The sequence below is a fragment of the Chrysemys picta genome, chromosome 18 (assembly GCF_011386835.1).
Source record: "Chrysemys picta bellii isolate R12L10 chromosome 18, ASM1138683v2, whole genome shotgun sequence".
Taxonomy (NCBI): domain Eukaryota; kingdom Metazoa; phylum Chordata; order Testudines; family Emydidae; genus Chrysemys; species Chrysemys picta.
The window spans coordinates 19,798,558-19,825,358 of record NC_088808.1 but is presented as its reverse complement, the minus strand read 5'-3'; positions in this window follow the sequence as shown (position 1 = coordinate 19,825,358).

Genomic DNA, 26,801 nt, shown 5'->3' with positions numbered 1-26,801 from the left:
AGCAGCAGGGCAAGGAAGTCCACTGAGCTTAGGTTATTAGTGGTAAACATGATGGTAATGTTCAAAGCCCCAGGTGATACAAGGGCCCCATTATACCAACACAGAAAAGACCAAATCTTTAGAATGGCCTTCGTGGCAGAGCTCGGGGGAAGTGAAACTTTCATTTCTCCATTTCCTTTGTTGCGATGAGTCTTGCCGACGCTGGGCCCAATTCTGCAAGGTCCGCCACTCCCATTTGGCTCCAGCGGGAGTTGAGAGCACTTGTCAGCTTCTAGGATCTGCCACTCCATTGTCCGTAAGCATGATGGATACTGAGCCGAGTAGGGGCTTGAGTCCTTCCCCTTAAGTCAGAAATAAATCACTCTTCCCAGCTCAAAGAGTGCAAGGCGACTAGGAGTCTTTTAGGGCCAGCAGTTCCTAGGTGACTTGATTAATCTGGCGGTAGGAGAGATCTGGCTGTGCTGCCTTGTAACATCTGGAAGGCATTTCAGGCTTGCTGCATGTTACACAGCAGTCCTCTGCCGTGGTTTATCTTTGGAGGGAGAGAGAGAGATTACAAAATCAAACCGCACTGTTGGATTAACACCACACGGCGAAATACCCCTAGGACCCGCGTGAGCCAGCAGTGCTGTGTAGGGCGCTAACCCAGCCAACGTTTCACTGTAATGTTTATAACCAGTTAGCATCCATTCGCATGCATCTGAGCAAGGCCTTCCCACTTCAAAGGCTGTGTGACAAACAGGCAGAGAACACTGCAGACCATTCAGGTGCTGTCATTCAATAATAACAACACCTAGCTCTCGTATAGCAGGATCTCAAAGCACTTTACAAAGGAGGTCAGTACCATCAGCCCCATTGTACAGATGGGGAAACTGCGGCATTGGGAGGTGAAATGACTTCCCCAAGGTCACCCAGCAAACCAGTGGCAGAGTCAGGAATAGACCCCCCTAAGTCTCCAGAATCCAATTACAATGCCCTAGCCACTAGACTACACTGCCTGCCAGCCTGGTTTCTTCCCTTATTGTGCCCGATTTTCTTTCACTCTGACCAGTTTGATACTGGCACAACTCCATGAGAGCTGGTGGGAGAAGCCCAAGTATTTTCATGGGAAATCGTTAATTTTTTTCAGTTTTTAAAATTTCTCATGACAAAACAAACAAAAAGAAAACAAATTTTTTTTAAAACTGAAAACGTGGGTTTTTTAAGTTACCTGGAGTTATTTGGTTTTTCATCTAAAACCTGGAATAAATTTGACCAAAATAAACGTTTTTCTTTTGGTCAAAGAGCCATTTTTCTTAAAAACTCCAACTCTAAACTCCATCGATTCATGATTTACACCCGGATCACTGAGAGCAGGATCAATTTCTGCTCTAAGGTCATGATTTGGTTGGTTTCTTTCCCCACTAGCATCATAAGGAGCTTTTCATTCCTCCCTTTGGTTATTCTCACATCTTGTATTCTTGCAAAGTGCAACATCTGCATCAGTGCCCTTGTCGTCACTGCAAAGTTAACTTGAGTGTTGCTCCTAACGCCAGTCCCATGTGCATACAATACCCCATCACGCCAGTGAGGTGTTTTTAACTGAAGCTGGCTGGGCTGAGAGGGGATACAGGCCAAAGCTGGATTCAGCACAACTCAGCAGCTGCTAACACTACCGTCCTATAGTGTGGACACAGGCTGGCGCCGCTCGATGTCCTCCAAGGCCCTCCTAGAGCTCACAAAACGGATAAACAAATTCTCCCCCAATTCATTGGGAAAGAATTCATAGAGTGGCTCAGCTTACCGCCGTGTTAGGAGCCCGGGTTATGCCCCAGAAGCCTTGTGTCACACAGGAGTGAGCCCAGCACCAGTGTGGACGCAGCCGCTGGAGTGTCACTTTGTAAGCTTGAGCTAACTGCAGTGAAGATAGACCCAGAGACTTCTCCTTTCCCCCTCCTGATCCTGTTTATGAACATCCAACATCTAACTCCTCAGCTGGTGACAATTAATGTAGCTCCACAGAATTCAGCGGAGACTTGACGCTTTATCCCAGCTCAGGATCTGGCCCTTATTCTTTGGTGACTGGATGAATAAACCATGTGAGCTTGTCTGTCAATTTCCTACTCCCTCTTTCAGATGTCCCTTCTCACCAGCACCATCTGCTCTCATCAGATCAGCACTGCTCCTGTCTTTTCCCCAGATGGACACTACAGCCTTTGAGAGATGTGCCTGGGATAGTCGTAAGAACTTAAAAATGGCCATCCTGGCTTAGATCAATGGTCCATCTAGCCCAGTATCCTGTCTTCTGACAGTGGCCAATGCCAGGTGCTTCAGAGGGAATGAACAGAGCAGGGCATGTTCCTACTATCAGCACCATCCCTTAGTTAATTATTTGGCTAATAAGATGATCAAGTTTATTATGATACTTGTGAATTTTAAAAAACAACAACCCTTTAATTAATTACAAATATTTTTCTAGGCCCATTCATTTCCCCTGCTCTGATGTTTAGAAATAGTTGTAATGCCTGCAGATCCGGTTGCTGCCACTTGAGAGGGAAGGTGTAGAGAGAGGGTAAGTGTAAGTTTCTGACGTCCTGCTAGCCTAAAATGTGCACCTTCGTTTTCCCACCCACACTTGACTGGTGCAAATCGCAGGATGTGCTTCTTTAACTACGCGGCTAGCGTCTACAGGCAGGTGGGTAAAAGTACAAGTACTGAGATTTGTGCCATGATTCAACCGTGTTTGCCAACTTGTGGGTGCATTTTCTGGGTGCAAAGGTATCCCTGCAAAAAGGAAGCCCCTTCCATTCTGAAAATGCACCCCTAAAGGCTAGCATTTGTGCTTCCAGTCAAGTGCCCCAGCAGTTCTCCACCTACAGTTGATGTCTGGCATGAAGTGGTGGATGCAATAGACAGCTGTTTTTAAAGTGTGGCCCTTTCTTTGCATACCTATTTCAGACTCTGCTGCTCTCCAGAGGAAATGCCTGATGTAGGGCCTGAACCGGTGACTGCTGCAGTCGCTGGTTAAACTCCCATTGGCAGCAGTTATGCAGATCAGGTTCCTACTCCCAAACATGCACCAGTCCTAAGAGGGACCCTGGTTCCAGTTACCCAGTTTTGATGATGATGTTGTTACTGTGACAAACTGAATTCATTAAGTGTGTTTGGAGAAGGCTCCAGAATTCCTCCCATTTCAAGTGCTTTCTGCTTCAAAGGAAAGCAAACAACGTGAACATCTCCCTGGCTTAGGTGACTCAGAATAACACCATAGATCAGTCCAACTAGCCAGCAATCCTAGCCTCCCATCCATGCCACAGAGTCAGAAATAAACAAACACGCAGGAGTCAGGGACGCCGATCCATTTATTTCCTTAGACTTTCAAAGATGCGTGAGGCAAGATCAGGTCAGAGGGTGAGGAGATAATTCCGCGGGTCACTTAAAGCTTTGGGAAGAAGCTGGTGTTCTGCTGTCCTGTTCTCTACCCCCGCCACTTTATAAACAGCAGGCTATTTGACACTCTGGTTCTTATGAGCTGTGAGCCCATGATACCATTCCATGGAACGTTCCTTGCACATGCACGGCCTCTCGCATTCTGTCCCAGCATTACCGATACCTGCACAAAAAGCAGAGCTCCGTATTTCCGTCCGGAATCAATGGGAGAGTTCCCTTGATTATTACTTGTATTGCAATAGTGCTCATAGGACCCCAGTCAAGGATCAGGACCCCTTTATGCTAGGTGATGTATACAGCCCCTACCCAAACTGTTTAGAGCTTTTCCAAGCTGTTTCCCTTCAGTTTTGTTCTGTCTGGGTTTGGTGGCTGTGTGAAATGTGAGCCACAAGCCCAATGTAATTTCCTTTGGTTTAGAGAACTATTTTCTGAAAATATTTCTGTCGGGTGGCAGCCCGTTTTTGGAAGTTTATTAAGCAGTCTCATGGGAAGAGAGCGTGCAACGGCAGTTTTGGGAAGCTAGAACTGGCCCCCCTCGACAGAAGTAGTGTTGTGCTGGATTCTCATACCTGCAACATGCTCTGCTACTCAGGGGAGGAGGCTTGAGGACACCTGAGTACTAGTCCTGTCTCTGCATCTCTCTGTGTCTCAACAACTTCATCGACATAGAAGGAGGGTAATAGTTACTCACCTTTGTAAGGTGTGTGAAGATCTTCAAGGTGACTCTGAGGTGTTATTGTTACGTCGTTTCCTTTTCACAATGCAGTCTGAGATGGGGCATTTCAAGCCAACAGGGCCACTCTATAGCTTGGTCTAAAAATATTGCAGAGACGGTGAATGTGCCGGCTACAGGGTGTGCTGGTCCCTCAAGGCAGGTGACAAACCCAACACAGTCCTGTCCAGCCCAGAACCAAGGTATCTTGGGGGTTCACAAAAAACCACACACATTCAGCTAACTTTTCCCTCTCCCAGAGTCCCTTTCTCTTGGGCACTCTCCTTATTCTGAGGGAAGGCTGCCTCTTCTGTCACCATCCTTCCCAGCATGCCTAGTGATACCCTACAGTTCCCTCAGCCTTTCTGGGGACTACAGCCACCAGAATGCCTGGGCTCTGAGCTGAAGTGGCAACTGGACCTGTAGCTTGCCTTACAGGGCTAGCGCAACCTGTTGCAGTGTCATTGCTACGTGAAACCAGGTGGAATTCAGTGGCTTCCTCCAAAATTTAAGGTGATTCCGGTTCCATTCAAATCCAAACCCCAAAGTAAAACTGGGCTGCATGAACCACATCTTCTTCTTCTTCCCCTTATCCCATTATCTTGGGCCGGGTCAGCATGCAAGTGTTGGCCATCTTTGTTGGAGGCAGCATGAAGGTCCACCTGCTTATCATCTTTTTGGTGCAATCCTTCCATTTCTTCCTCGGCTTTCCTTGGGGTCTCTTTCTTACCACTGTCTGTTGCCACGCTATCTTCACCAGGTCCTCCTGGTTCATCCTCTGCATGAGCCACATGCAGACTGAAAATGTTCACACAAATGTCTGCAAATTCACCTTTCTGACCCTGAACTGGGCTCAAAAGTGCTGTGAGAAGTCAGTGCCTGACAAAAACCTCCGATGCTGGCTGGATATGAACAAGTCTACTAACCACCCCTCCCCATCCTCTGTTGTGTCTGCTGCTGTTTTCTGTGCAGGAATAGAAAGCTTCCCCCAGGCAGCTACTCTTGGAGTGGCTGAGTTTGATCAGAAACATCTCCAGCTCCTGGGCGATAGGTTAAATGGATAGACAAGGAAGGAAATAAGGGATGTTGCTTTTGGCCCATGGTTGCGTGGTTTTCTGCTCTGTCCGGCTGCACTAATACACACACTTCAGCACACGAGTCCTCACCATCTTTCCATGCGTGTAGGTGTCCATGTTTATTGAAAAGGGGGGTTTCAACTGTCGGCTTTTGCAGCAATATTTTCCTTTCTCTCTCCAAGCGTGACCAGACTGCTGGGGAAAGGTGCACCAGGGATAGCACCGGAGTCTCAAGTCTTCTCCTGAGCCACAAAACAGGTACAACAAGGACAGCAGCTTTCACACGCACACGCGTCATAGATTCATAGATTCATAGACTTAAGGTCAGAAGGGACCATTATGTTCATCTAGTCTGACCTCCTGCACAACGCAGGCCACAGAATCTCACCCACCCACTCCTGTAACAAACCCCTGAGCTATGCCTGAGTTATTGAAGTTCTCAAATTGTGCTTTAAAGACCTCAAGGTGCAGAGAATCCTCCAGCAAGTGACCCGTGCCCCATGCTGCAGAGGAAGGCAAAAAACCTCCAGGGTGTCCTTGTAAATGTTCCTCCACCCTGTCTTGGAAGACAGGCTAGCAGTGTATAATGCTGGCCCAGCCTCTGGTACCTTTCCATGGACTAGCACCTTGCTCCCTGGGTTGTCCCGCTGACATAACTCAACATCAGAATCCGGCCCCCAGGTTTTATAGCACAATGTTCTATGTATATACAGCGCTAGTAGTATCATATTGCCAATAAAATACCCATGCAATAGCCAGGATAAGTACCAGCAGCAGAGTGCGCACTGGGTCTGAATCGTTATCGTACACAGACATACTGGAGCCTTGTTTTAAAAGGAGGACCAGGCATGCTTCACATTAAAGGCACATTCATAATATTTTATAAACTGCTATGAAATGATTAGCAGATGGCTTAATAAATGGCTAATCAACTGTTATAGATTGTTATAGCCTCTACCAGGACAATAGGTCACTTCTGGTGCGCTCACAACCGTCTACAACACATATGGCTTATGTCCGAAACGAACTTATGGCGCATAGTAATCTGCTATTAACCTGAAACCATTTACAAATGCCCCCTTAATAGAAAGTGTGACTGGAGGGTCTTTACTTGGATATCCAATATATTTAGGATTGTTTGTAAGTATCCATTGAATAGGTCTAGCTTATTAGCAGGAGTGTTCTACATGATATGTTACTTTCCAGAAATATATCCTTTCCACGGGCAGGATTGTGTCTTTATCACAATCCATTAGAAAGCCTGGCTCTGTATTTATCTATGTGTCTGATGCAAGACCAGAACTGACATGGTTTAGCGTGGACTCTATTGGGTACAAACCTCATTGGAATCTACTCAGCTCTCACTTTGTTCTTGAGACGTGAGCTATTAAAGGCCCCTAAAATGTGTGCGGTTCAATCCATTAGCCTGTCAGACCTTTGGAGGCCTGTGTTCTAATCTGGATGAGGCGAAAGACAACCCGAGTGGGTTTGATGGACTAAGCTGAGCCTGGAGAGGAAAGCGGAATGCAGCGCTCAACCGTAGCAGGCTTTGGAGCAACTCTCAAGGAAGATCTGCCACGAGAACGGCAGAGGGAGCTGTTGGTCAGGTTTGGCCTTCGTTTTGCAAGCCCAACTGGCAATTTAGTTACGCCCAAGTCTCAGTCCTTTATTTTCATGATTTTAGGTATTAATCACACTTGCCCAGAAAGGTGCAAAGAAAGAAATGTCTGTAGAAGACAATGGAGGCAATCAACTTAACCAAGTGGTGCTGCTGATCTGGAGATCCCACGCCCCTGGTCAGTGCTGGGAAAGTGGATCCACTGGGATCTAACTCAACCAGAAAGCATGGTTCTTAGACCCACAATATCTCGTCACTACGACAAACCATTGTATCTTTTTTGGTGTTACAACACATCCCAGACAGGCAGACTGCAGGAGGCCCAGAGGTTTGGAGTCAGTTCAGAGCAGTTCTCAAAAATGTGGATGCTGATTCCAAACATGACCTGGGTTTCCAACCCTAGGCTAGGTGATGGCACAAGAACAGGCTTACTGGGAGATCCCCTTGCCTCCCTGCTTCCCAGGGCACTGAGCGGAAGGATGGCCCAGTGGTTAGGGCGCCAGATTAGGAGGCCTGAGTTCAAGTCTTCGCTCATCATAGCATTCTTGTGTGACCTTGAGAAAGTCACTAGACTCCCTGTGGCTCGGTTTCCCTGCTGTGCAATGGGGAAAACAGCCCTGCCCTCCCTCACAGGGGCGTGGCAAGGGGAACAACATTAAACATTGTGAGGTGCTCAGATACCCCAGTAACAGGGGTCAGCGAAGTACCTTATATGGAGGGCTCAGTCTGTTGTGGCGCTGAGTTCCACCGACCTGGATGGGATTTCAGAGCACTCAGCACGTCACAGGCGTGCTCGCCACCTTGCAGGGGGGAATCCTTATGCATCATGGTGGTGAGCACATTAAAGATACACAAGTGTGTAGACCGATCGGCTCTGGGGCTTTGGTTCGATCTTCCCTGAACTTTGGGGGAAATTCAGCTCTTCGATCCGGATCAAAATATTGTGATTTGCGTACACTGAAATAAATGTACAGGGCCTAATCCGCCCCAGGTGCCAACAGGCGGTGTTCCATTGAAGCTAATGGAGGTATGTTGATTGACATCAGCTGAGCATCTGACCCATAATCTGAAAAGTTCTGAACTAGTTGCTGGTTCTGGCTTGGACATGGGTTTGGGTTGGTTCTCATGTCACCCATGTCCAATCATGTCTACAGTGCCCTTGTGACCATCAAAAGCGGAGGCAGAGTGTCATACCTTTTCCCATCCCTGACAACACCAAGGCTCCTAAACTCAGGCCTGTGCAACCTTTTTTTGGGGTGGGGGAGGTTTACAATATATGAAAATTACTTGATACTTTTACCTCTCCTTGTGCTAGAAACCTGCAGACATCTGGGGCAAAGTTCTGCTCTCAGATTAGCATGGCAGATTCCAGCTCTGAATTCTGCCTTTCCTCCATCTGTAGATTTCATTGTTAGGGTTGAGCCCACGGTACAAGGTTTGCATGTGGATCTGGATCCAGACCTGAACTTCACAAATGTTTCTAGGTGTTTGGTTCTGGCTCAGTCTCATCTCTATTTAACATCAGTATGAAACCCTGGCATGCAGGTCTGAGAGCAGAATTTTTGCCCTTCAGTTGGAGAGTCAATGCCTCATCCTTAACACGAATATTGATTGCCGTTTCTTTGGTGAAATCCATAGCCACAGAGAAGGCAGTTTCGCAAGCTGGGTGCTGATCTGCTTCTAGGCATTCAAGATCACAAATGCACCTTCTCAAGAGCACGGCTACTCTAGGGAGAGCAAATTTAGCTCCATCCAGCAAGGGGCCCAGCACCCTGAACTCCCATTGACTTCGCTTTGAGCTGACATTCACGCTGTACTTTCCAAGTCTGGACCTATAGTGAGTGAAGCAAAATATACCCCAGTTACAGTAAGTGCCTTTCTTCTTGCTAACAGATTATTCTGATGACTCTTGTCAAAATCTCGCTGGATGCTCAGGCCTGAAAAATCCTTTAGAACAAAGGTCAGACACCCCCCGCCCCCCGAACTGCCTTTTGGGGGAGTTTGTCCAAGCTCTCAGAGAGCACCGGTTGTGGAGGTATCTGTTTAAACCCATTTGTGTGTGAGTGCTAGTTGTGTTTTAATGTTCTAAACAAAACAATGAACCTAATGACAAGGCCTTTCCCATCTGTTTCCTCTGCTGATATATCTTTCAGTGCGCGCTCGCACCAATTTGCTGATTCTCTTTGCGTATCCTCAGACACCATTCCCAGAGGGGGCTGCAGCTGTGCTGGAAAACACCCTTGCTCTGCAAAAGGAGGTGTTTCCAGACCTGGAAGGCAAGGCATATTATTTATAATTTGTATCATTGTAGCACCTAGAGGCATGATCCAAACACACAGAGAGAGGCAGTTCCTGCCCCGAAGAACTTAGTCTAAATATACAGAGGTTGGGATGGGCAAGAGAGCGACAATGAATAGATGGGAATAGACCTTAGGTTTCCTGACACAGTTCAGTGCCCTACCCATTAGACCACGCTGTCTCCTCTGGGCTGAATTTGGATCTCCATTGCATTCCCTTCAGTGGAGCAACTTCGGAGTTATCTCAGTATACCGGCCCTATTGGCTTTTAACTGAGCTTAAGGAAACATTCTTTAAATCCTGTGTTTTTATGTTTTTCCAGATGCAATCAGCCTAAATTGTTTTGGGTTAAAGAAAACAACAAGAAAGGACAAAAGTAAAGTCTGTGTGAGGGAGAGTGCAGTGTGTGTTTTCTCTATGAACAAAATGGCTGTGAAACTCTACCTGAAGGGAGAATCCTTAAAAGTTAAACGGCGCAGTACCCAGAAATCAGAAGGCAGTGCAGCATCGTAAATCCACAGAGCACATCATGAAATGCAAAGCTTTTTAAAAATATGGGACATTTTCTTTCCCTGCTGCTCTGAAAGCATCGACATGATGAAACAGAACTATTTTTTTTTAAGTAGCACTTTGTCTAATTCCATTTCCTTGCCGGACACTGTTCCATGTAGCTGAGCCAGCCAATATCGCCACTCAATGCCCTGTTCTGAGATCCCATTATGAACAAGATGCAACTTAAATGCAAGATTTAACAACATCCAGTCAATATGCACTGGCAGGTCACTTGAAACTCCATAAAGGCAAAGAGAATTACTTGGCAGAGACTAGGTGAACCGTGACACAAAATTACATTGCTGAAGAATGCAATGAACTGCTCCCTTAAATGACCATGGCAGCAAGGGAGAGCTGAGAAGGCAAAGCAGAGTCCAGCTCACTCTCTTACGGCTGTATTGGCTCCTACAGGACTAAGAAGAGTACAAGACATTGCAGAACCAACCTTCGCAGTTTTGGACCCGCCTACATAACAATTTGTGTATGAGAGACAATGGGAACTGATTACTGCCCATCATGCTCCTCCTCCCATACACCGGGCCAGGCGAGGGCTTTTGGGGAGGGGTAATTAGATCTTAAACAGATCAATTTTAAATAAAGCGTGTGTGTATGATGGGGGGAAATCCAGTTTTGTGCGGCAGGAGTAGAACCTGGCTTGTTTCTTTCAGCCCTAGTCATCAACATACATCAGTTTGTTTTCAAGGCTGTTCACCAGGAAAAGGGGGAGGAACTGTCCTTTTAAAATGAGAGCTGGGCATTGTTATGATGTCTTTCCTGAGGAGCCAGGGCTATCCTGGCGTGTCCAGTAGTTATTTTAACAGACATCAGCCATGTGACAAGACATTAAACTGTTGCCTGTGTTCACCAGTGACTGCTTAGTCTCTTCCATTAGACTATCTCTTGATAGATTCACATTCTGTTGTACTTGGACCTGTTTTGAATGAAGATAAGGATTTGTATTTCTGCTGGACTCTGCCACTGCATTGTACTTAGCTGCTTGGCCGTAAAAAGGTTTAAAAAAAATCATAAACAAACCAAACCGGCTCTGGTTTGATTTGAGTGGGGGTGTGGTCTTGGGAACCAGGAGAGCTGGGGTCATTTCTTGGCTCAGCCACTGACTGACTCTGTGACCGCAGGCTAGTCACTTATCCTCTTTTCCTTCAATTCCCTCGTCTGATAACGAGGCTGATGAGAACCATACTGACCTAGCTCACCGGGGAGGTTGTGAGGATTAACTCGTTAGTGCTTGCAAAGCGCTTTGAAATCCTCCGCTGGAAGGTGCTATAGAAATGCAAAATATTATTAATTATTTGCATCACAAGAGTGCCTCAAGACCTCAGTCTGGGACTGGGCCCCATTATTACAGGCACTTGTCTCAAAGAGCTTATACTTCTTGCCTATAATAAGAGACAACAAACAAGCAGAAGACAATGAAATGATCACAGCCCCCAGGACCTGATCTCTCACTGACTTCAACGGCTTAGCTCAGGCACCAATGGTCTAGCCATTGCTAGGTGTTTTGTAGGCGTCACTCAGCAGCGCTCCAATGTGGGCCAGTCTTTGTTTTGTCCAGACCCGTTTGTCCAGCTCGTGTTTTCGGTCCAACCCCAAATGTTTTGGTTTTCAGGGGGTTTATTTTAGAGGCAGAAAAGTAGAAGCTAAATTTAGCAAAAGAAATAAAACTGTTGTCCGTCCGTCCGTCCAAAATGGAAAGTGTTCCTTCTCTCCCCAGGGGGAGGTTTGCTTCTGGAGTATGCTGGGAATGGCGTGAGGTTGGGTTTGTGCACCTATAATTGGGCCTTTAAACAACTCCCTTGTCTAAGTCATCTTGGGATAGATCATTCCAGCAGGGATGTGAGGGGCAAAAGGCAGGGAGCGAAATGTTTGGAAATCAGGTTATATTGGCATCTCTTAAGTCTGCAGGCCTGACCTGGAATCTCCTGAGAAGATGCTTTCTCTAGTGATTCTTTTCCTTTCTCCTGCTGATCCTCGCTGGATCCCAATGTAAAAGTGAGTGGAGGGGGGGGGGGATGTTATTTGAACGTACCCGAGCCCACAGGAGGCAGTGTGCTGTAACAGGTAGCGCAGGGAACTCTGGGTCAGGAAACTTGTGGGCAAGTCACTGAGGACCAGATTGGCAAGTGTTCAGCCCCCACCAATGAAGATGGATTTTCAAGAGCTCAGCTTCCAATTATGCACCTAACTAAAGACTAGATTTCCCAAAGGGCTGTACACCCAGTGCGTGGAGCAGCGCCGAGAACCTGGTGTCTCAATGGGTGCGGAGTGTTTTTGCTCAACTTTTCAATGTGCTGTAACTTGGACCCCTGGCGACGTTATTTTTATAGTGCAGAGCTCGGCTTTCCGCCAAATAACAAGACGGGGTCACTTTGAAATTATCCACCGTGGAAAAAGGCTTAATTATCCTCCTCTTCAGAGAACTCTGTGCTCTCGAGGGCGCCGCTGGAATGTGGCTTGTGGATGCCGCACCAGGCCGCTGAATGGAGGCGCGCTGCTCTCTGACAGGAACTGCGCCACTGTGCCCTGGCAGGCTTTCAAGGAGCAACTGAACTGTAAAAAAGAGAAGATGGAGGGAGGGGGGAATTACAGAAGAAGGTGGATTTCCCCCTCGCCCCTTCCATTGCTTCTAAAGGCACCCGACTGTTTTCATCCCTTTGTCACTCAATTTGCTAAACCGGGTGGTTCTCCTAGCACAGCGTCCATTGCCTTCGGTGGCACCAAAGGGGGGATCCGTCTGTGGCCCTCCTGTTCCTTAGCTGGAGACGGTGGAGACAGCAAAGGCCCAGGGCGACCTCCCCCTCCTCTCCTCTGCTCTCTCAGAAACCTCCGGCTTCACCTGCCATGGGACAAAGGGGGCCGTTTGCAGGGGAGGGAGGTTTCTTCATTAGCAGCCCGTCAAAAGCGCCATCTGCCAGAGTTTAGTGCTCGTGGCAGATTTCTGGCTCGAGAAGCTGGCAGGTCCTTGTGTAGGAACCCACGCCCCTTACTCACCTCTCCACCAGGGTCCGGTGGTGAACTCTGGATTTGGGGTCCTTCCTCTTTGTATCTATAGGTGCTGCAGGGCCATGCTGAACTCTGGAGAGTCCCATTCCCAGCAGGAAGTGCTGCCAGTAATGCTCGGCTGCTCTGCTAGGAGCTGCCCCCGATCAGAACCACTTCTGGAAGTTGTGAGATTGTTCAGCGAGGCATTATTGCTTCTGCTTTCCAGACAGGGCCAGGAAGGCGGCTTCGGGGCATCTGTTTGGTAGGGTGACCGACTTTTCAAAATGCAAAAACGGGACACCTGCCCCCCTTCCGTGCCCCGCCCCTGCTTCTCCTGTTCCCCTTGATACCCCGCCCCCTGGCCAGGCTGGAAGCCAGAGACAGGCAGTGGTCAAAGCCACCCAGGGAGCCTGGGCAGCTGTGGGGAGCAGGGGCACCCAGAGGATTCAGGAGGCCTGGGGCAAAGCAATTTTGGGGGCCCCTTCCATTAAAAAAAAGTTGCAATATTATAGAATAGTATATTCTCGTGGGGGCCCCTGTGGGGCCCGGGGCAAATTGCCCCACTTGCCCCCTCCCTGGCCGGCCCTGGTGGGGAGCCTTGGACCCTCCACCTGTCCTGGGTAGGGTGCCCAAGAGCAGTCCCTGGCCCGTATCCCCACCCCACGGGGCACACCACCCAGGGCAGGTGGAGGGTCCGGCGCTCCACACAGTCATTCAGCCTGGGACTGGGACTTGAACTCTGCATTTCAGGATGGGTGGTCACCCTACTGTTTGGGCCTGTAGTGTGGGTCAGCAAGTCCCTTCCAGGACTGCTGACTCCAGGCCAGGACTCGAGAAGAGCCTAGGCCTGATTCGTCTTTCATTTACACTGGTGTAAATCAGGAATAATTGCCGTGAGGCAAATGGAAAGACAGTGGTGTGAATGGGAGGAGAATCAAGCCTACCCTGTGGTGGCCATTGCAGACCTGAATTCCCAGTACAGGCTCTTCAGACTTCCTGGTGTGATTTTCAAATGTTTGAGGACGATTCTCTGTGTCAAAATATTTCCCTGCAATCCTCTGCTATTTTCCTGGACATTTATTTCTGTCTCACATCTGCTGTTAAGAGAGAGAACCAGGAGACCCGATAATTAAAGTCCAGACACAATACAAACTCTGAGTGGTGTTTTTCACTCAGCTGATGACGGGTTTCATGAAGCAGCCTTGACGTTTCATTTGTTTCCATTTAGACCACCATTTCCTAGCACTGACAGCTGTCCAGCCTGATTTCTTTCTCCTCTCTCTTCATCCCCCGCATCTAGATGACTAGGTGCAGCACTAGTTATCAAGAGTAAAAAAAAGAAACTAGCAATACTTAAGCTTATATCATTGTGGAGAGAAAAGGTGCACAAGAAGTAAACCCACCAGGCAAATGCTGTCATCCTTCCATCAGCATGAGCTCTGTGGGCGTGGGTGCCATGACAAAAAGGGCAATACAGACAAGGGATTGCAGATGCAGCGCTTTGGCATCTCTCAGTTTATTTTATAGGGAATTAGATAATCCCCAGGTATCCCCTAGACAGCGCTGTAGTGTGGAGGAGGGAAGGTGAGATTGGAAATGTCGCCCTCTGCTGGTGAGAAGGTCAAGGTGATCCAAAAGATATAAGACCTGTCCCTTTAATAAGGGAGCAGTCTTGTAACTCCGCCCCCTACAGAGGAGAGCAGACCTATAAATGGGAGCACAGGCTGTCCTACTTTCCTAGTGGGAAGACTTCACTTGGACTGAACATGCTGCAGCGTGACCTTGGGCCAAGTCACTTCCCTTCTCTGTGTGCCTTGACATCTATGGAAAGTGCTAGGTATTGGTCTCACAACCCTTCCTGTGAAGCCAGCTCCTCACCCTCTCGATTCCCTTCCCTAGCCCCTGGGGAAAGCTGGTGAGGTCTGGCAACAAGGGGAGGCCTGGCTGCATGTGGCCAGTGCAAGGATCTTGGACAGGGATGTTATCCAGGGCTCTTGCTAGCTCATGGACAGTTCATGGAAGGAGCCTCTCTCAGGTGACACACACAATAGGGCTGGACCCAAGAAATAGACCCAGGATTTCAGGCAATGCGAGTAGCAAACTGGAAGGCAAATTAACACCCACACACGACATTGTATTCAGCAGCAGCTTCCATTATCACTGCGCACCCGAACATTTCCCTTCTCTCTCATCTAATCCCCTGGTTTTGCTTAGCCTCACGACATTCATCTTCCCTGCTGCTGCCCTGCTCCCACACTGGAGCCAGATGGTATGAGCTCAGCAATGCAAACCTTGACTTGCCCACATGCCGGGGGCGACTGTATTTGTTCTGATGGGCAAGTCGAATGTTGTCATCACCATGAACCAGGCCATTGTGTAGCGTCTTGGACCCGGCGCTGGTATATTTCGGGGGGAAATTTTGCAAGCCTGGTTGGTGTTTATGGTGGGGTAATCACATGTGCGACTGCAAGCTCCTTTGAGCAAGGGCTGCAGCGATCAATGGGACAGCCCCACTTCCGCTGGGGTTGTCTTGCACAAGCGCACGGGTGCTTGTAAGAAAGATGGGCCTGGTCCAAGCCCCGCTGAAGACAATGGGAGACTTCTACTGTGTATCTAGGAGCTTTGGGATCAGGTTTTATATTAGACGCTTTGGGATCAAACGTTCTCCTGGAGGAATCCCACTTGCATTAAGCAAGTGAATGGAAAGATCCTGCGATTCTGGAAAACCAATGCAATTTAAATCACAGCGGCAGCTTAGATTTTCCTTTCCATTGTTCTGCTTCTCTGCCTTGCCCTCTCAGACGCTCCTTGCCTTGCTTTAAAGGAAACTGGCTTAAGACATGGCAAGGCTATTGTGTCTAGGCAGATGTACAAATAAGTCGGCAGCCTCTGGTATACGTTACTGCCACCTAGCCCCGCTTAGGAATGTGCCTTTGTGTGTGTGTATTTCCATCACATCCTCTCTAACATTGTCTCACCAGGGTCAAGGGCTCTGGTTAAGCACCATCCCTTTTAACGGGAAAACAGGAAATCGAGTCGATTGCAGGGATTTGCTTTATTACCAAGCTAACGTTACGGCTTTGTACAAAGCAGGCCTGGCCTGGGGAGCGGTCACGTCTTGCAAAGCTTAAAGCAGGGGCCCAGTGTCTGCTGTGGTTCTCAATCTCTTCACCGGGGAGAGATGTGGCTGATGAAGCATGATGGGAAATGCTGCCTGCAGGACCCCAACCCGCACTCCACTGTTAGCGGGTCAAATCCAGCTTCAGCTCGCTCAGCTACGAGAGGCTGGAGAAATTCACTTACACCCAGTGCAAAGTGATGGGGTGGCCTTGCACACTCCTGGGAGTAAACAGCTACAAGACACGCAAGGCAGCAGGGAATTGAGCGCTGAGGTTATGTTCTGACTGGCCAGCTGGATGGGGATGGGAGGGAGCGGAAGGGGGGCACGGGCCGTGAGCAAAGTCAGCTGTTTGAACAGGGATGGTGGGGAGGGAACCAGGTGGCATTTGAAATTTTTAAAATGGCTTCAAAACGTTCCCCAAATTTCCTCCAAGTGCCAAGCCTCTCCGAGGGCAAAGCCGCTGTATGAAAGAGATGATCATTGCACGATAGGGCCAGCTAGTGTAAATTGGCCCAGAACTATACTGATTTACGCCAGCTAAGGTTGGGATCTGGTCCTTGGACACTAGAAAAGCGGCCTAAAGACACTCTTATATCCCATAACCCCATCTATCCCCACCCTTCTCTCTCCAGGCACACCCCCATCACAGGCGTTAATGTCTTTATCCTCACTACGCCCCTGTGAGGCAGACTCATCACTCAGCGCAGGCTTGTTCCCCATAGCACGTGTTCTAGGCCAGGGCATGACAGAGCAAGAAACGACGGGCAATGCTGATTCTTGGGGTAACTCTGTGGAGTTCGGTTTGAGGGGGCTGACTTTGCCCCAGCGTCTTACAAAGTCTCCGTTACAAGCGTGCCATCAAAGTACTAAAGCTCAAACGGATGGGGAAACTGAGGCACAGAGAGCCTGACCAAGATCACACAAGACCGGGGTTAGACTGGATGACCCTTACGGTCCCTTCTACCACTATGATTCATGATTCCACCCGAACTCAGGGGAAAGTGTTTACCGGACAGAGCAAACTGTTAGCAAACACATCACCGTCCTTCGCACGGCACCGACCCATTTCGCACCTCTCCCTGAAACCTGGCGCTAGTCACTGCTGTAATTTAGTCAGCTACGTTTTATGTCTGATTAGGGTTTTGTTTGCTTTTTTTGCAGATCTGTTTGTAAGTTTCAAGGTGATATTTTAAAGTGCAAAGTTTCAGATGCTTTACTAGTGGATCAGAAAGCGCTTTTGGGAGCTAGCTCCAGTTCTCCCCCCATCAATCCTGCTGACACATTAGACTAATAGCTGAACATGCCTCAGGTCCAGAGGGACTCCCTTGTGTTATCTGCGTAGAAACATCTGTAAGTGATCCCGCTGCGCCGTTATACCAGTGTTTACACAGTAAAGAGACACCGCGGCAGACAGACTCAGGGGGCAGTGTTTGCTCTAGGATCTCTTCCTGCAAAAGCATGCGGGCGCCGGATTTCCAAGGTGGAAATTCCACCCATGATTCACTGATTGGCTTCAAGGGGCTGCGTTGGCACTGCAGGAAACTAGTGTGCGGGTTTTGTAGCTTAAGGGCCTGATTCACCCCCTGCGTTACTAGCCTGGAGCTTGTCGCTGCTGCAAATGCTCTGGGAACCCACCTTCAAGAAGGCAGGAGGGACTCAGCCCTCAGTATTGGGTGGAGGGCTAGCAAGGGCCAAGGGTGACCTGGGTTCCATCCCTCCTCTGCCATGGCCCATCTTGGGTGATCATGATCAGCCTCTCAATTCTCCATATGGCCAGTAGCCCTGCCCTGTCTCACAGGGACGTTGCGAGGCTAAATACATTAACAATGGCGACGGGGGGTCACCTAGAGAGAGACGAGTGAGGATACACGGGGTTATGAGATAGCCGGCTGTAGTTAGGTAGATGCCGGTGGGGAAAGGAATAAGACTATCCAATTTAGTGGACACAGCTGTGGATTGGGATATTTAAATGCGAAGGGATCTCTTTATTATTTCGTATCCAAGACGGACCAACAAATGCATCTTCTCTGCCCTCTTTTAATGCTGTAGCCCCGAGCAGAGCCCAGTGCAGCATTGTGAAGCAGGCCTGAGCCCTGCACGGGTGGGATGGTGCAAGGGGAGATTTGCGGCTGTTGTCTCGGGCGTCTCTTTCCACGGTTAGCTGTGCAGGATCCTTTGTTCTTTCATGCGCCTTTCAGTTTCCCATGAAGTGGGGGGAAAAAAAGTTAATGCGGATTGTCAGCGGCAGCCCAGTTGGAGCAGAGGCCTGGGAGTCCGAACTCCTGACTTCTTTTCCCTGCTCTGCTCCTGGCTCACTGTGCGTGCTGGAGCAAAAATCACCGGGCCTCTCTGAGCATCAGCTTCCCTTTCCACGCAAGGGGGATAATAGCGCCTCACCGCCTGGCTAGGAAAGTGTGAGAGTTAATTCCCAGAGTGCTGGGAGCTCCGTGGCTGGAAGGGAGTAAAGAAGCGGTTTATGACACAGCCCCTGGGCTGGGGTCCTGCGAGTCGCTGGCTGCTCCCCTCTAAGCATCAGCCCAGCGGCAGGCACATTCGTTTGGTATCAGCCCTCTCCCGCAGCCGACGCCCCGAGAAACCGGAAACACTCGCTTCGCTCTCCGGTTCGGTCTGATAACCGGCATCGCTGAACTTGCGGCCCTTCTCCAAACCATGTTTGTTTCCCCAAAGAAAGAATGAGGGTTGGACGCTGCTTGCGTTGGTTAGGGGTGGAGTGAAGTGTCCCGCAGAGACTCGGACTGTTTGCTTTCAATATATAAAGGCAGCTGAAGAAGTGGGGTTTTTACCCACGAAAGCTCATGCCCAAATAAATCTGTTAGTCTTTAAGGTGCCACCGGACTCCTCGTTGTTTTTGTGGATTCAGACTAACACAGCTACCCCTCTGAGGAAAGGCAGCCGAGGAGGGGAAGGGACCCTCTGAGCAAATGGCGGAGAACAGCTTCCCGCCCGGCGCTGGGCCATGCCATGTTAAGCTGCTCGCGCCATGGGGAAGTCTGGGTTTGGAGGGAAAGAGGATAGTACCGAGAAGGGGACAATGAGTCTCATTTACTGCTGGGCACCTGTGACTGCTGATGCTCAGTTAGGTGCAAATGGGGCATTGTTGTGCGTGGGGGCATCTCCATCCAGCACTGCTCAAAGTCAGCAGAAGAAAGATGATTTCAATTCCTCCTAGAGGGAGCTTCCTTCCACCCAGGAGGTTGTATCCGTTCCCTTCAGGTTTGCAGCATTCACTCGGACACCAGAGGCACACCAATACTAAAGGGGGCATCTGAAACCTTTGTGAAGTGGGGGCACTTAGGAGCTTCAGTTCGGTAGAGCTCCGAAACTCGAAGCTAAGCAGAGCTTTGCTAATGAGCAATTTAGCATCTAACCTGTAGGACTTCAGAAATCCGTAGGACTGGAGCTGTGAAGCTAGGCTTCTGTGGCGCTCCTAAGCAGGAGGTGAGGGGCAAGGGGCATAAGAAATAAGGCTGGCCAGAAAGCAACGATTTCATTTAGCAAAAAATGCCGAGGTTATGAAATGTTTTGGTTCCAATGTGGAATGAAGTGGAGACCTTTTGAAAAATTTTATGAAAAATACAGGATAGAGAGACTAGCCTACCCACCCCAGAATGGCCTGGTGCTTAGGGTCCTCCTTGGAGAGTGGGGAGATCCAAGTTCAAGTCCTTCTTCTGAATAAAATTCCCTAACCACCAGGCTATGCTGAGGTGGGTCTTGCTCCCTCTCACATTTTTCTGATGGAAAAAAAGTTTTCTTGATTTTTTTTCAACCAGCTCTAATAATAAACAATGCCCATATCAAAGGGTAGTTATCAGTGATTTGCTGGCACACTGAGAGGAGGTTTCTAGTGGGGTCCCACGGGGGTCTGTCCTGGATTTGGTACTATTCGACATTGTCATTAATGATTGGATACTGGAATGGAGTATATGCTTATAAAACTTGTAGATGGCTCCAAGCTGGGAGGGGTTGCAAGCACTTTGGAGGCCAGGATTAGCATTCAAAACAACCTTGAGAAATTGGAGAATTGGTCTGAAATCAACACGATGAAATTCAATCAAGACAAATGCAAAACACTACACTTAAGATGGAAAAATCAAAGGCACAACTACAAAATAGGGGAAAACAACTGAAAAGGATCTGGAGGCGATAGTGGATCACAAATTGAATATGAGTCAACAATGTGATGCAGTTGTGAAAAAGGCTGTTATCATTCTGGGGTGTACCAACAGGAGTGTTGTATGTAAGATACTGGTGGTAATTGTCCTGCTGTACTCGGCACTGGTGAGGCCTAAAGTGGAATATTGTGTCCAGTTTTGGGTGCTACCCTTTAGGAAAGATGTGGACAAATTAGGGAGTCCAGAGGAGAGCAACAAAAATGATAAAAGAAAACCTGACCCATGAGGAAAAGTTAAAAAAAAACCTGGGCATGTTTAGTCTTGAGAAAAAGAATTGAGGCGGGACCTGTGAACAGTCTTCAAATACGTTAAGGGCTGTTCTAAAGAGGGAAGTGATCAATTGTTCTCCATGGCCACTGAAGGTAGGACCAGAAATAATGGAAAATCTTCGGACCTATAAGGACAGTTAAGTATTGGAATAAGTTCCCAAGGGAAGTTGTGGTATCCCCATCATTGGAGGTTTTAAGAACAGACAAAAACCACTCAAGGATGGTCTGTGTTTACTTGATCCTACCTCTCACGGTCTTTCCAGCCCTACATTTCAATAATGCAGGGCTTGAAAAACTCAGGGCTTAACTCTCTCATGCCTTTCATCTGAAGTTCTCAAGGGCTTTTATAAATATGAATTCAATTCATTAAACATCTCTACCCCCCTGAAAGGTAGGCAAGAGAGCTCTCCTTTCACTCACCAATGAAATGCAACCCCCTCTGGGGTATGACATGGCAGCTGTTATCTGCACACTGCAAGCTAGCACAAGAAGTGAAGGAGAACGGCGTATCCAGTTGGAACCGTGGGGATTTTTAAAGACTTGAAATTTTCAGCTTGCATCTTGAATCAACTAGTATTCACAAACCCACAACATGCGGGGGTGAAGGGCTGTATGACGTGAACTTGCAACAAACAAGAACACTCATCTATAATATTCCATATGGTGTTTAGGAAAATGGTGTGCCTTACGTCAGCTAAACCTGTTGAAGCACAGCCAGGTCAGAATCGAATGGCTTCCGTAAATTATTCTCCTGCAAACATCATATGTTTAATCTTACTGCAATTGCAGAAAGTGGCAGCTCAGATCTGGTAGGACCAGTTTTTATAATTGCTTAGAGAAGGCCCTATCTTGGATCAGTCACGCTCAGAAGCATATCAGTAATATAGGGAATGCAGATGGACCAGCATATATTGGATTGGCCCAGGATTGGGGACAAAGGAGACTTAAAGCCATCTTTGCATTCCCACTCCTGCTACGCCAGGGCATTAGGGCCACGCTTAGAGCAGTCATCTGATGGGAATCAGTATTGGAATCCAGGGGAAAATGTTTGTTTCAGAGTAAATGGGATCCTTCCCGTCAGTGCTGTATCCTGCATATAGGGCAGCCGGCTTGTGAGGCAAGGCCGAGGGCTCTTCTGTCCTGTCTATGCATAAGTTGCACTTGAGCAAAAAGAACATCTTTGTGTTGGCTGTGAATTGTCCAGGAGAGGGGTGTGTGTGCGGGAGATAGGTGTAAATTACAGGAAAAAATAGTTTCCAAAGCAAACTAGTTCTGCAGAGTCCAAAAATTGTTTGGGGGTTTGTAACGCCATGACCCCTTGGGGTTGATTCCTCGCTTGTGGGTATCAGCTACTGTTGTGAACTCTTTATTACTTAATCAGTTCTTTCTGGTGCTAATGTCCATTTCCCTTTCCCCCAGCCTGCGTCTTTGCGGTTCCTGAAGAGCCTGTGGTGTCAAAACTGACTGCGAGTGTGTTCGCTGGAAACAAAATGTGCTTTCCGACCCCGGACTCCGTGACGCCAGGTCTCCTGCTGCTGTGACTCCTTCATGGCTGAGCTAGACACCTCCTGATACTGCGGCTTCTGAATAGAAATGCTGACACAGCCTTGAGGAGTGAGTGGGGCATGAACAGTCCATAATCAGTGCTTCTGGTTCCCCTCCATTCGCCAAAGCAAAGGAGGGGGAGGGCTGCAACCTACTGGGCCACATCTGACAGCTGGCAAGGCTGTTAACTTATCGGTAGGACACCGCTGTGAGGAAGTTCGCCACATGTCAAAGCCTGGCGGGTTATTTGATGGAGGGATAAAAAGGGAGCCACTAGAGAAGGGCCCTCACAAGGGATCTTTATCGCCTGCAGATTCTCACTTGTTCCGAGGAGCTGGATTGCCATGGTCTAGGACTGGGGTCGGCAACCTTTCAGAAGTGATGTGCCGAGTCTTCATTTATTCACTCTAATTTAAGGTTTCACGTGCCAGTCATACATTTTAACGTTTTTAGAAGGTCTCTTTCTATAAGTCTATACTATATAACTAAACTATTGTTGTATGTAAAGTAAATAAGGTTTTTAAAATGTTTAAGAAGCTTCATTTAAAATTAAATTAAAATGCAGAGCCCCCGAGACCAGTGGCCAGGACCCGGGCAGTGTGAGTGCCACTGAAAATCAGCTCGTGGGCCATAGGTTGCCTCCGCTGGTCTAGGAGTAAAGCTCGACTGTGTCGTGAGCCAGTCAGAGCTACCAGCGTGAGGATGCGTCTCAAACATCCTTTGAGCCCCTTTCTAGGAAGAAGCACCAAGGGTTTTATTTCTCTGTGTGGAGCTGGTTGTAACACACACCCATTCTCATCCACACTCGCACAGGTTCCTCTTTCCTCTCCAAGGCCAGCCACAGGCCGGCGGGATTAGTGATTTATTAATGAAGCAGAATAAAAGTGCAGCCGGAAATGTCTGCTCCGAGAGATTGGATAATATTCCGACCCACGGCCCTTTGTAGCCTCCAAACGGCTGCAGCTCCGAGGAGCGTGATATCCTTTTCCTTTCCGGCTGGCCAGCTCCCTCCCTCCAGCAGCCTGGCTATCAGACGTCTGGCGGACGAGTTACTCCGCACCTGGCGGGGGCAGAGGGAGCTGCTTTACACACCAAGAAAGAAAACCTCCAGGACAAGCTGCTTAGAGAAGAGGCAGGTCCTTGAGCCAGGCTCAGAGGTGATGCATCCGGTGGTGTACCTGGGACTCTCAGGGTATGTCTACACGGTGATATAAAACTGAGGCATGAGTCTCAGCGCCCAGGTCAATTGACTGAGGCTCGCCCTGTTCGTATCACAGGCCCACACGGCAGATCCCTCGCAGTCGACACCCACTGAAGATCTGGCCCCAAAACTTCATTACAAATAGCACTGAGAGCAGAGATGGTCCCAGGCTGCCAAGCTGGAAATCCAGGGCTTTGTTTTGGGCCTAGCTGCCTGAAAACAACCAGACAATACCCAGATTCCCGGTTAGCGCTGGCAACCTGTGAAGTCATCGGCAAAGTCCCCAGTGTAGCACAAGGCGAAGAGCCGAGTCAGGCTTCGACAGCATGAGTCAAAACACAATTTTTGGCCCTTGATTTCCATAGTGCTTAAAAAAAATAACAAAGGGAGCCGTCAGGGATTTACTATTATTATTCCATTTAGAATGGAGGCATTTTTAACTGATGGGAGGATTAAAAGTAAACATCCAGAGTAAGATTGTTTCAAACAAAAATTGTTCTCAGGCTAAGATCTCGCATAGGAAATCTGCAGCCAGGAGCAAATATTTATGGCTGAGTTGTTAGCCGCTGCGAGGAAGGCTTTTATAATAGAAAAGCTGACCCACCCTGAGCCAGGGCAGCTCGTACAGCGATGCTCCCATGTGTGGGCTGGGGCTGTGTATACAAGAATCTGTCTGCGATAGGCCTCGGCCCCCCATTTATGATAAACATTTTGAATGGTAGAAAGAGGTTGTGTTACAACAAAGATCCATCACCTGGCAGTCCTTGGAGTTGAGAGACGTGGCCCAGCAGGAGTAGCGTGTGGCAGGGTCTGTGTCATAACAGAAAGCCCTGGAGAGGGGAAAGGGGGAAAGAATGTATAGAGATGACAGATGCGCACGCACACGTCCGCCATTACACGTCATCCAAAGGGCCGGTTATCCCTTAGTCATTTCTTACTGGAAATTAGATAGGACCAGGGGGGACAATAATTGCTAATGAAGGACCCCAGGATGGAATTGCCATTCTAAAATATTCAGACTTTCTGTCCTTACAGGGGAGTCCGGGGAGAACAATATTCTATTCAAAGACTAATATTCTGGATTGCTCTTTGGGAATATTGGGCCCTTTTCTAGGGCCCAATTCTGCAAGGTGCGAGATGGCAGGAACCCACCCCCCCCCAGCTCTGCATCTGGCAGGATCAGGCCCTTAATTTCCCTGTGCTGCTTTGAAAGCCGGCATTGGCTCTGCAGCTCTCCTGAAGAAGTGAAGTGCTCTAGAAGTCTCTTAATCTGCCCTGTGATTCTTCCTAATTCAGGGATCTTTGGCTACCGGCCTTGTCTCATAGGGACTGGGTGTGAAATCTGGGCCACAAATCCGGTTTTGCTTCTGAACTAAACCAAAGCTCAGGGCTGTTTGCAATTATTATTTGCCATGTGCAGAGCCTGGTGGCGCCAGCTGAGATCAGAGCCCATTGGGCCAGGCACTGGACAGTGGCATAGGAAGACACGGTCACTGCCTCAGAGTTGATAGAGAGTCGTAGAGTTTCAGGCCAGAAGGAACCACAAGAGCATCTAGGCTGATCTCCTGTATATCACAGGCCACCACCACCATCCAGCACCCTCACGCTGAACCCAACAATGGAAATCAGACCCAAGTATCAGAGCCCACAGGAGACTAGCCCATGATGTGCCATGGGTGGAGAAGACGAGGGGCTGAGGGGCACTGGGCCCGAGACCCCTGCAATGGCAGGGAAATGGTTGCATGAGATAGACCCAGATAATCCCGGCAAGCGACCCCCACCGCATGCTGCAAAGGAAGGGGAAAAAAACCCCAAGGCCATTGCTAATCTGATCTGGGGGAAATTCCTTCCCCAGCCCATGTCTGGCATTTGCGATCGAAGGGCCAGATTTTTTAAGGTATTTAGGTGCCGAATGCCCATTGATTTCAATAAGGGGTTAGGCACCTAAACCCCTTCAGAAGTCTGGCTCTAAGTAAACAAGTTGGATGAAGGGTCAAAACCAGGAAGGATCATTATCCCTATTTTACATAAGGGGAACTGAAGCTCAGAGGGATTAATTGACTTGCCCAAGGGCATACAGGGAGCGGTGGCAGAACCAGGAAATGAATTCAGATCCCCCATCGTTCCAATCCAGTGCCTTAAACCACACATTCATCCTTCCAGGATTTAGGGACAGGCACGTCTCAAGGCTACTAGGAGCAACTCCCAGCTGAGGTCTTTCTGATCCGAGTCTTTTGAGAACAATCCAAACACTTTGAAACATAATTTGCCTTCAACGTATAGTTTGGTCATAGCAAATAAATATTTTCACGTCTCCCATCTGAGGCGCTCGGAGACCTTTCCAGGCACAGATTAACGCAGCCTCCTACTGATCCGGACATCGGGAAGCACGACCCATTGTCCAGAGGGAGGAGCAAAGAGATAGAGGCTAGTAGCTTCTAATTTGGGGCTCACCTTTAGACGCCATATGGGCTGAATTGCCGAGGTGCAAAGCAACGTGTGGCTTCCACTGGCTTCAAATGGAATTGTGGGTGCTCAGCACCTCTGAAAATCAGCCCCCCCAAAGTGAGGAACCCAAAAGGGGAGGCCACTCTTGAAGCTGTGTCCCAGCCTCATACAGGGAGGCCAAGCTGCCTGCTCTCACCATTGGACTCCAGACTCATTGATCACCCCTTTAATATGAGACCAGCTCCGCTAACTCCCCGACAGCCAGGGCGTGTGCCTCGTCCCTGGTGACTCTGGAGGTCGATTGGGTTAATGGGAACTCCACCCCCGTGCCGAGACATTAACTGTTAATTGTTCCCTTTCATCTAAAGAGGAAGTGGCGTTTCTTTAGTTCGTTACTTCAATAAAAGAGACGGTCTCAGGATAATTTGGATCCAAAATAGCTCACGACAGGGCCATTCAAGGTAGGTGGACAACGCCTGGCAGCCTGTTTGGAAAAGGAACCTGGCAAAAGCAAACTTAGGAGGTGGAAATGCTGGCTGCTTTCAAAGGCTTGGGGAAATTCGACTTGTGGAGAACCCAGCTCCTTGCCGGGGCCGGAGTCTGGACTGACTTACACTGCTGTACCTCCATTGACTCCGGATATGTCTGCCCCGCTAGCGCTGTGTGTGGTACTACCACACAGGCACGGGCGCTGTCTCCCTGGGCTAGCACAAGTAGAAATAGCAGTATAATCAGGGTAGCACGAGGAGGCACGGCTGAGCGATGCTGAGTACGTACCCACCGGTTTCAGGCGGGTTTGTTCTCATCACAGCTCAGCCATGCCCCTGATCCCGCTCGCTGTACTACCGTGGCCACCCTGCTATTTCTATCTGTGCTCACCCAATGAGACCTAGTGGGAGTATGTGTCTGCGAGCCGGGGAATCACACCCCGCGCTTGTAGTGTAGACAGAGCTTTATACCGGATTGACACTGGAGCCGGTGAGATCAGTCAGAGCCCCAGGAATAAAATACGGACAGCGGGCTCTCCCGCTCTCGAGCTGGAAGCACTTTAAAATGCAGGCAAGTGCTATTATAAAATGGGGAAACTGAGGTGCAGAGAGGTCAGGTGCAAAGAGACTGCGAGGCATAGACCCAAATATTCTAACGCCTCGCTCAGCGCTTTCTCCTCTAAACCGTGCTGCCTCCCAGAGAATGGGCTGTTACAGGACTGGAGCTGAAGAAGGGATTTCCATAGAAGCATGTGGCTTGGTAAAGACTTCTAGAGACCCCTCTGACTACCCAGTCTATCCCCCGGCATAATGGCCGGACAGCTTCCATTACATTTGGTTTTCAGTGTCCTC